The sequence below is a fragment of the Gavialis gangeticus genome, unplaced genomic scaffold, assembly GCF_001723915.1.
Source record: "Gavialis gangeticus isolate Ggan-Ray unplaced genomic scaffold, GavGan_comp1, whole genome shotgun sequence".
Lineage (NCBI taxonomy): Eukaryota > Metazoa > Chordata > Crocodylia > Gavialidae > Gavialis > Gavialis gangeticus.
Window position 1 is genome coordinate 102,922,522 of NW_017729022.1, and position 11,080 is coordinate 102,933,601.

At 42.1% G+C, this 11,080-nt stretch overlaps 2 long non-coding RNA genes across 2 annotated transcripts; both read left to right on the forward strand.

Moving 5' to 3' along the window:
• Positions 1-2,306: 2,306 nt before the first annotated feature.
• LOC109297046 lies at positions 2,307-7,841 on the forward strand. Its single transcript, XR_002097173.1, has 2 exons — positions 2,307-2,360; positions 7,625-7,841. It is a non-coding gene; the product is annotated as an uncharacterized LOC109297046 (long non-coding RNA).
• An 858-nt stretch (positions 7,842-8,699) lies between these two features.
• On the forward strand, positions 8,700-10,381 carry LOC109297045. The gene is made up of 3 exons (XR_002097172.1): positions 8,700-8,855; positions 8,950-9,057; positions 10,131-10,381. It is a non-coding gene; the product is annotated as an uncharacterized LOC109297045 (long non-coding RNA).
• Positions 10,382-11,080: the final 699 nt, after the last annotated feature.

Consider the following 11,080-nt stretch of genomic DNA (forward strand, 5'->3'; position numbering starts at 1 on the left):
ATCAGAAACTTGTTTAAACCTGTAACAGAACTGAAGCTCAGTGCACATAAAACAGTTTCAAAATGGCTGAAACTAGTTTAAGATAAACCTGGTTGAAATTAGTATCAGACTTAACTGATTTGGGTCAAACCAGTTTATGCAACTTCTGACCCAGGCCCCTTCCCGGTTCAAGTTAAATCAAAGTCCTCCAGCATCCCATCATTTTGCATCCCTGGGGTGGGCTGTGCTTTCTGCTCCAGAGATCAGGGCTGGCCCTGCCCTCTGCTCCTGACATGGAGCAGTGAGGGTTGGTTGACAAGTGGGGGGAGCCCAGTCTGTGAGGGGAGGGGCTGCCCCCCCAGGCAAACCATTGGAGTCTGGGGCCAGGGAGTGGGGTTAAACACCCCTTCCTCCACTCAAACTTACTGCTGGCTGCAACTGTGGTCTACAAATCCCAGGGGCACCTGGAATCAGGAAGAGGAAGTGATAAGCAACCCTTCAGAGTCCTGCTGCTGTAATTCTGGACTGCAAGTTCCAGGGACCCCGGGGGCAGCAGGAAGTGAACACACAGCCAGGGAGCTGTGCATCTCCCCCCCCCCCCCCCCCCCGCCAGCTTCTGCAGGCATGTGGCTGCATTTCCTGAATCAAAGGTAAATGTCTGTTCACTTGTTTCAATTTAATCCCTGCAGTTTAGACTAGCCTGCAAAGACTGAATCAATTCAGCCCCAGATTTTCTGACTGTATATAGCCTGAGAAGACTGTCTATAATAGGCCTGCCAGTCTTTTGGCACTCCCTTTAATAAATTCCCTAATACCACTGTACTGGAAGATTTACTCCAGTCTTTTGGGGAAAGAATACCATATGCGCAAGCACAACTACTCAGAATTGCGCCAGTCTGTTGGTAAATGCTTTCATGTTTGGAGAAGAGCAACAAATAACCTAAATGATATCCAATGGCATACCACAGTGCCTAAGTATAGGCTACAATGAATAATGCCTTTCAAAGGGGGGTTCCTCTTGTAGGTTAAGAAAGTAAATCACAAAAATGTGGAGAAACCCCAATATTTCATATAACAGGGATTTCTACCTCTCAAACAAAGAGGGGTGAAATTTGGGGTTACATGTTTTTAACTATGAATAAAAAATGCTTACCTTTTGCCTAGCTTGGTAATATAAGCCTGTAGTTTCTTAATTTTGTTTAATTTTTCACTGGACAAATCTATCAATGAAGTATGCAAATAATGGTGATAATTTTTAATGTCAGCAAAGTTATGATCTTTAGTAGAGATTATGAAAGAATCTGAATAAATCTAGAAGACGCCCATGAAAAATATTCAGATCAGAATATGCTAGTTGAGGCCCTTTTTATTTTTTTCAGGTGCAGTGATATGTGAACTCCCCCTCCCAATTTCCCTTAAATCTGTTTATATTCCTGTACCTTGCCTACCATTTTCCTGGTAAAAGTAGAGTACTTCTGCTTTACTCAGCTTGATTTTACTTTTTTAAGGAAATCCTATTTTTTCCTCACTCAATTTAGAGAAATTGAAGAGGCATGTTTTCCTTTCCCTGGTGGCTCCCAGTTTGGATTCCTGGTCTTTGATATCCACAAATGAAAGAAAATACCACCCAAATTTCCCCTTTCATCTTGCCTTCTTACTGGGGCAAGGGAGATTTTCCTGATACACTTAGCAGATGGCTTTGTTATGGCACACAGTCCCAAGCAAGTTGATTTATTTTTCCCCCGAATTGCTCTGGTACTTTGGGTAAGTCATTTCACTTCTCTAGTCTTCTCTTTCACCTTTCTACTATTTAAAAAAGAACAGTTAATATTAACTACCCTAAATGTTTGTGAGGTGCTTTGGAATTCTTGGGTGGAAAATGGTATGATGTGTAAAGTGCACTCCTTGGAAAAGGCCAGCTTCAAGTTTTCACCCATTTTTTCCACTATGGAAAAATAATACAATAGTTTTTCCATTGCAAAAATCTCAGAGGTCAGAAGGTTTTTTAAATCTCTGGGTTTATCTTGTGAATCATATTTGAACACCTAACAGTGCTAACATTGTGTGGCATCCCCTGGCACTCTTGAAAGGATCCTAAGGTACCCCAGGGTGGCATAGAACCTTGATTGAGAATCACTACTTTAGGGCAATAGGAGCTTCCGTTTTACTTTTTACATTACAAGAGGACATTTACTTTGATAAGTTTCATACATCATTCAGGCACTGAATAATGTATAATAAATTCCATGGATTTTGAGTCAATCCTTGTCAAGTATAGATATTTTGGAACTGAACAAAAGTGCAATAGATTTATTATTTAACCTTACAGAGAATGGACTATATCCAGACTTGGTGTAAGCACAGTTTGCTCCAGGAAACAAGTAAAAGTTGCAGCTGTTTGTGCTGGGTCTCCATTTGGCTTATTGTCTTTGCCTTGTACTCCAGTCTTTCTAATTACATTCATCCAAATATCTTTGACTGACATTTCTCTTTCCCTGCCCCTTTTCTTAATTACACTCCTTTCCCCCCACTCATATATGAATGCTATTGGGGAATGCCATTTTCATATGCCAACAGTTTTGATTGATAGAGGTCTTTAATTGTTTCTGGCACTCCCAGATCCTTGGACCCAAAGTATGTTTTCCAACCAGTTGATTTTTCTTATGAATATAGTTTCTCTATAATAGTTTTGATGTCAGACTAACAAGGTTCAGGCTTTTTGGAATTTATCCCCACATAGAAGGAGAAAGCTGAAGAATGACAACCGTTCCTTGGAATGAGATGAGTTTGGGAGAAACATCAGGGGCACAAAAGTCTAGTAGTTTAGGAGCAGCAAGTAGAAACTATGATATCTAATGCTGATTTTATCATAGATGCACTCACAGGGTCAACACATGCATTTACATCATTGTGCGGGAGCGCGAGAATCCAGGAACCCCAGGGAAAGCAGCGGTGGGATATCCGCGGTGTCGGACCCACCCTTTCCCAGCGAGACAGGGCACTCACTTATTGATTGCAGCTGGGATCACCGAGAAATGGTGTTAAAAGGGCCAGCGGTCCACGAGACGGGGGCGGCAGCGGAACCGGAAGTGCCCGGACAAGCGGCAGATACCGGCGCCGCGGGAAGCAGGCAGAGGCGATCCACTCAGCACCGGACCCGCACGTTGTGGGGTGCAGGTAAGACCCCGGCAGGGGACCAGGTTGGAGCCGGGAGCACCGGAAGACCCAGCCCAGCAGTTCCTCTCAGAAGCCAGGGGAAACTTAGGGCAGAGCTGCGGGTGCGAGGAGGGAGCAGCTCACCGTCTGGTGAGCGGACGACAACCCTACTGGGGGAAGACTTGTCCTTCTCCCGAAGTCCCAGGGGAAGAGGGACACCCCGAGGGGAATTAGGCTCATAGGAGCCCCGAGGACAGAACTCCGCCGGAGAAAGTTCAGCAGCCCAGTGAGGCAACTGGGCGAGCTGCATCCCGCGGGAAGAGGGATTAATTGCTCCGAGTATGATTGAGGCCAGTGGGGACCCCACAGTCCGGAGGCCAGGGCGAGGGTGTAGGGGTGGAGGAGCCCTCTGCGACCCCGGGGACCCACATACGCAGAGTCTCACTTCCGGACGTGCACGCACCAGACGAATAATACTGAACCGGAATAACATCAAAGTCATGGCAGGAGAGTTAAGTGGGTGCACCGTGGGAGGTGAGAGCACCCTCTAGCAAGAGGGGTCCACCGGGCCAGACCGAATAGAGAAACGAAGGCTCGACACTTCACAATCACATTAAATTTACTGTGTAGTAAATTACTGCACGGTAAATGGAAATAGGCTGGCATCTACATGCACAGACATTAAAGCACATTAATGTTGTGTGTGGTCTGACTTGGGACTAAAGTTAGTCCTAAGTCAGTGCACACGCACAGTGTTACTGTGCAGTAAGGCGTCTACACGTACTTTACTGCACAGTAATTATTTGGGCATAAATTTGATATGATGCAGCTATCAAAATTACGCTCAAGTCAGTGTAAGTTGCCAGTGGAATTACTGTGCAATATTGGTGTGCGTGTGTAGACTGTACTGTGCAGTAATTTAGGTTACTGCACAGTAAATGTGCACACGTAGAGGTGCCCTGTTGCTCTTTTGCATAAAATGTTTTCCCTCCCTCCTGAAAGCTAGTTATATTTGAAGACAATTAAAGTCTCTCCAGCATTGATATTATGGTACTGCCTAGAAGCTAACCAGGTCAGGGCCTCCCTGCAGTAGATGCCCTGTCCAAAAAAATTACAGCCCCTTCTTCAGAGAACTTACAGTCTCAGTGCTAAGCATTATTAAAACCTAAATTTTATAAACCTACCTATATTTCCAGCATGGTAATAAATTTGATACAGGAAAGAAAAATGTTTAATGGAGTCTTTACATAGCTACAGACAGGGGAAAAGGCAGTCATATATATCCCAGAGAATGGAATAGTTCATAACTATCTTAATCCTTTCAGGAAGAGTATTTTAAAAAAGGGTGATAAGGTGTTCTTTTCAAGTATGTGACAGCAATTATTCACTCAGACTCACAAGGACAAACCTCCAGCATCCAAAATGTGTCTAAATCAGTTGGATGAAGGATGAGCACAATGTGTGCGGTTCTCTGTGTTGTGTGACAGTTTTGAAAGAAAATTCTGAAATGAAAAAGTACCTTTGGCACTGGCTTAACACAACACATCATCACAAGCTTAAATCCCATTAAAGTCAGTGGGGTAAGCTTCAAGTGAAGCATGCTTTGCTGGGGCCTGAAAAGGCTGCTGGTATGAGGCTATGGCATTACTAAGAGTGATAAAATCAGAATTAATACTACAATGTAGAATTTCAGTGCTTTTGTAGCCATCACTCCCTGGATTTTGTTAATGTTTAAATTCAACTTAAACAGGCATTGTGCAGTTCCATAGATATATTTTCTGTATAATATACAGAAGAGCATGGAAAAGACTCTCTTCCTCTGGAATGAACGTCAAGTATCATCTCAAATTTGTCAAAGAAGGTTTTCCTTATGTCCAGTCTAAAATGGTCTTCCAGCAGTTTGTGGCACCTACTCTGGATAACTTTAAGAAATGCTTGGATGCTTATCTTGCTGGGGTGATATGACCCCAGCTGACTTCCTGTCCCTTGGGCAGGGGGCAGAACCTCATGATCTTGCAAGGTCCCTTCCAGCCCTAATGATTATGAAATCTATGAGAAAGTTAAAGATTGTTTTCCAATAAAACGTTGCCCATCTTTTCAGCTGTTTTGAGGGAGAACAAATAGGCAAATTGTTACAGAGCTTGAAATAGAACAAGTAGCCCTGAACTTAAAGAGAAAAGACTACCATGTATGGCTGAATTAAATCATTCACTGAATTAATTAAACCACTTTTTCTTCTTATGTGAGTAAATTATGCTTTTTCTTATATGTTTTGGTAGGATGAAAGGGTTCTAATAGCTCTCTGTACATGAATTATGAATTATTTGCAAATTGGGCTATGCTGGTTATTTTTCCATTGGAGAAGCCAGATGTCTGGTGTTTCCATTCCTTAAATGAATTTGGTGTCAATTCTAAAACAAGGCTTCTGGAGTTGAATATTTGACAGCACAAGATTAAAAATTGTCTTCTGCATTTATCTGCTAGTGGGTGAGTTCCCTGGGATCTGTCTTTCTGTTACTTAGACATAATAGCTAGTGCCAGTGAGGGCCTAATCTTGGACTGAGTCCTTTCCATCCTACTAAATTCAAAACCAATAGGAGGAATAATTTTAACATACACTTTACTGTTTCTACCAACATCCCTGCCATTAGATCTGTACAGCAGAGTAAATAATAATCAGCATAATAAATAAATAATTATTAATACATTTCTTACCATGGACCCCACATCTAAACCTCCTGGCTTTGCTTTACCAAGGCTGAGCTAGACAATGTTGAACCGGGTTCATACTAGACAAGTTAGATGTAAGTACTAGGGCTGTGCCAAATTTCTCTGAGTGTTTCATTTTGAAGCTGTTTTGAGCTCAAAACAGCAAAATCAAAACAAAACAAAAAGCTTTGAAATGAAATGAAGGCACTTGAAACATTTCCAAAGTTTCAATACGTTTCAAGTTTCGAAGCAGCCTGGTGGCAGGAGGCAGGGGAGAGCCAGGGCTGCACTCCTGTCAGCTCCACAAGCCCTACAGAGCTCAGCCTAGCAGCGGGAGGTGAGCAGAGCCAGGGATGTTCTCCGCCTCCCACCACTGGGCTGAACTCCATGGGGCTGCAGAGCCGCTTGGAGTGCAACCTGGCAGCAGGAGGTAGGGAGAGCCAGAGCTGCGCTCTGATTGGCTCCTCCAGCCCCATGCAGTTTGGCCCAGCGGCAGGAGGTGGGCAGAGCCAGGGCTGTGCTTCACTTACCATTGCTGGGCTGAGCTCCATGGGTCTGCAAAGGTGATTGGAGCTCTGGCTCTCCCCTGCTTCCCACCACTGGGACAATGACAGGAGGTTGCCACTGCTGCCTGGGGCCAGCGGCAGCACCAGCCTTCCCTGGCGCTGGGTGCAGGCTGTGCCCAGCTCTGGTCCCAGGCAGCAGCAGCATCCTCCTATCATCCGGCACAGATCCAGGGGCCTGCACCCCTAGGAGGAGTTTGGCACATCCCCACAGTCCTCCCCGGGGTGCAGGCCCCTGGATCTGCGTGCTGGATGACAGGAGGCTGCTGGCAAGTGTCACGAGTTTTGCTTTTTGCAGTTTGAAGTGCAGTTTCTGAGAAACCTCTGCACGTGTCTCCTTGAAACTTGGCAGTCTTCATGCCCTCAAAAGGGGCTACCATCCCTGTATTTTCATCCAAATCAGGCAGGAAATGGCAAAGTTTTAGGCATTTTCATTATTTGCCATTATAGCCTATGGGCAAAACATTGAAATGTGTTGAAACAGTGAAACAGTTTCGATGAAATGAAATGGGACAGTGCTTTGAAACTAAATGAAACGTTGAAATGAAACACTGTCCCTTTGAAATGGTGAAACAGACGTCAAAATGAAACGATGGTGTTTCGCACAGACCTAGTAACTACCTACCATGTAAATGGAATTTTATTAAAGACCCCAAGTATGAGTGTGGCAAAATCCAAACTATAGCACACGTCATACAGGAATATCTTATTTATCATTTTAGTGGTTGCATTGAATACCTTGCACCCGACTATTGATGATGCCTTGCAATGGATTTCAAATCTAAAATTGTTACTCTAGCTCTACCCCCAGTGCTATTGTTTATAGGCTGTTTACAAGTTGTTTATAGCTTGTTCTGTCATTTGGTTACTGCATTCCATATGAATAAATACATTCATAAAGCAGAATAATCCTGGTAAGAAAATGTAGTGGAGGATAAGCAGAGTAACCATTCAAGTTTTTATTTATTTGCAGATTTTTGGTATTATGAAGCAGGAGAGGAGGACATGGAAGGGAAGCACCAGTTCTGAGTACTACAAGGTTTTCTTTTTATTCTCCAGAGTTCTAAAAAGACAGTTGATGAAAAGAGAACTGGTGCATTTATTTGACCTCTAGTCATGGATGGATTTGTGTTTCTAGAGTACAGTCAACTTTAAAAAAAATATTTTGGCCTTAGTATTGATTCCTTAGCTTTTCTCTTTATATGATTATTTTACAGGAGCTCAATGGGTGCCACTTGCTACAGAGATACAGCAATATGAGGCCCATTTATTGTTTGCTTGTGAGCCAATAGAACTGTCTACTATGTGGATGAGAGGAACGGTGGCAGAACAGAAAAGGTATCTTGCTCTGGAAACAGAGGCATGAGTTTTAATATGACTGCACATTTGCACTGAAGGTCATACCCTGTCAACTGAGAAATAAATGGGGTAGGGAGTAAAAGTAGCTGAACATCACTGCCCCATCACTGCCCTGTAGCTTGTGGTCTAGTTGGCAATCTAAACCTGAGATGACTGTTGAGTAGTTTGATAATTTTGATTTCTCCACTCTGTATATGCTATAACAGGGCATGGTATTGTCATAAGTACTTGTGATTAATTGACTTAAATATGTCCCTTTATTTTCTTGGCTCTTATTACACATGCCCAAAAATGAAAACTCCGGGGAGTCTTGACACTTTTCTTTGTGGATATTTCTGAAATGTTTTGCCATTTTTGTTTTGGCAAATTCAACCTGAATTGATAGATTTACAGCCACTATGAAGTTATAGATTTTGGCAAATAAATGACTTGCCAAAAATTGTTCTACCCAGCTCTATATGCCATTACTAGAAAAAAGTTTAGACATGTAATAAGATATATGCAAATGGGATCTTAACTCTTCCACAGATTTCCAGGGCGGCCTTAGAACTATCCTTTAATATTTGTTCCTGTATCTGTAAAATGGGGATAAGATTTTCATTGCCTTATCTATGTCAATGGAAAATTATTTAGTGAAGGGACAGTTTCTTGTTGTTTTTGTACAGTATCTATAACGACAGGCCTCTGATTTCACTAGGTGCTACCATAATACAAATAAAAATAGAAATACATTTGTATATGCTTCTCCCTAATACCTGAGTATTTCATTAGACCCCCTGGCATTAGAATCATGGCCTTTGAAAGGACCTCAAGGGTCATCTATTCACATCCCCGGGACAGGCACAGGATGCACTATTCCAGGGAGTACCGTCTGAGAGTAATGATCTTTTTATACTCCATTTGTTCTTTTTACCTTTGAGCTTTATCCTGGAGCATACGTATAGATGCCCAAAGAGACTAAAAGGTGCAAAGAGAGTAAAAACCCAGATCTGGAGGCCCAGAACTTTAATCACAAGACCATTCTTTCTCCTACAAGGCTACAAATAAAGTGCTCTGAAAATTGTAACAGAGATGGTGAGAGAGTTTGAGGTAAGTGTCATGTGAGATTAGTTTGATCCAAGTATCCAGACATGCCTATTTAAGAAGAAAGCAATTACTAAGCTACATATTTTTTTTCTTGTAGCTCTAAGTTGGAGAAACAAAGGGCAGGCAAAAATTTACTCTTCACACAAACAAAAGGCATTAAAAAAACCAGACCTTATTGTGCTGAAGATTTTGATGAACAAACACGGTAGTTTGATTTTTAGTTGATTCCAGCTGTCATTCCCCATTTCTGATCTTGCTAGGCTTTCTTTGAGTGCGCTTCTCTTTTTTCTGTTACTAGCTACCAGAATTACTATTGTTGTGGACTGAGAAGGCTTACAAAAATTGGAGTGTTCTGAACCATGGGAGAAATAATTAGCTGGTAAGCCAGGTTGATATGACAGATACTTCCACTCATTGCTCTCTTTCATGACCTGCAAGGAAACTAGGAGCTGGATGTGAACACAGAAATTTTCCTGTCCGGCCATGTTGCTGCCAGATCAGAAAATACATACAACTCCACATAACAGACCGTACTGTAATGTCTTTCCATACCTCCTGTTGAGGTGATCTCTTCACAGTATGTAAGTGGGACCCATTTCTGTCTCACACTCCTACTGAAACCAGAGGTTACTGGGCCCTTTTAACTGTTTTTTTTTTTCAGTAGTGAAAGCCAAGGGGATGTAGACTTTCAATTTCTTTCTGTACAATTTAGTAAGAGTTGAAAGAATCTTGCCCACTGGTTATTTATCATCATTATAACAAATTATTTGAGCTCCAAACAAGGTGGAAGAGTGGGGTGGATTAGCTGAGCTGCTTTCTATTTTATTGCAAACTCTTAATGAAATTTCAGTGTAATTTCATAGTTTGCCCTTTATCTCTCGCTTTATCTTCCCAATTCTGGGGAAAAAATAAAATATTGGCAAGATTTTCTATTTCTTGAGGTGTATTAATTGGAAGAACATTCTTCACTAATTGCCATAAGATAAAGCAGGTCTTCCTTTAGAAAATAATTATGTCCTTTGTTCATGCTGCAGATGTAACATTGTGAGTTGTAGGGCTGTCAAGATATCCTATCTAGATGCATTTGCATTAAATCAGTAATTTTCCATTTTGCTTATTAAAACAAGCCCCTCATAACTGGGAATTGTTTTGAGAATTAATGTCTCTTTATTGAGTTTTCCTGTTTTGTAATTAAGGAGTATTTGCGCTGTGGACTCTGAGACTATTGTAACAATAATTCTTCGAAAACTCTCTTATGGCCTTGATTTTTTTTCGCAGCTGAGACACAGGACAGACTTGATTTAGAGTCCATGGCGAGATCTTATGCATAAGAAAACAGAAGCAGAAGCAAGACCAATGTAGGATGAGAACAGCTACACCTGAAATCGCCCAAGTAGAGGGCATAACAAATAATGATGTGATATGATGCTAAATGTTAATCCTTTCACTCTCTTGCTCTGTAACTTAGATGTAGAGCAGGAATGAACCAGTTGTTTTTGTTGTTCTGTGAAACTGTTGTAAAAATCACAATCCCAAATTTTACCTGATGTCATGTCTGTCTACTCTTCCTCTGACATGTTTGGGAACACCTACTCATGCTCAGTGTCACTTTTTCTGCAAAATGAGACATTGTTGAATATGTGTCCATTCTGAAACTGAGTGCAGTAAAACCTTGTTTGTTTGAAAAAGGGGATAAAAAAATACCAGCTTCAAGATAAATGGGTTTGGAATAAATGTAGGGATAGTAATTTGCATTACTATGGGCACATACTATAAGCACATACAGACTTTGTTTACTCATGTGCTGATCTTACTAACTGATAAGACAAAGTGAGGGGTTATCCCAATGACTAATTAACAGGACTGTGCAAAGCTTTGGTTACTGATTCAATTTGGCTCGATTCAGCGGCCAAATCTCTGAATCTGAATTGAATTGGGAGATCCTTTAATCTCTCCAAATTGAATCGAACCCTCTGAATTGATTCAGAGAGTTTTGGAGAGATTATGATTCAGCCATAGACACAGCTTTAACTGTTTTTACTACAAACCTCAAGATACCAGGCAGCTCGTGAATGCTGAGGTGGTGGGGTGGATGGAGTGTCCTAAGGGAGCATGTGGGGTGGCGTCCCCAGTGCGCTCAGTGGTGGACCTGGAAGTGGACCAGAAGCCTGCCTCCCAGCTTGGTGACTGGTGCCTCCTGGGTCTGGGGGGGCACCTGGGGTCCCCTT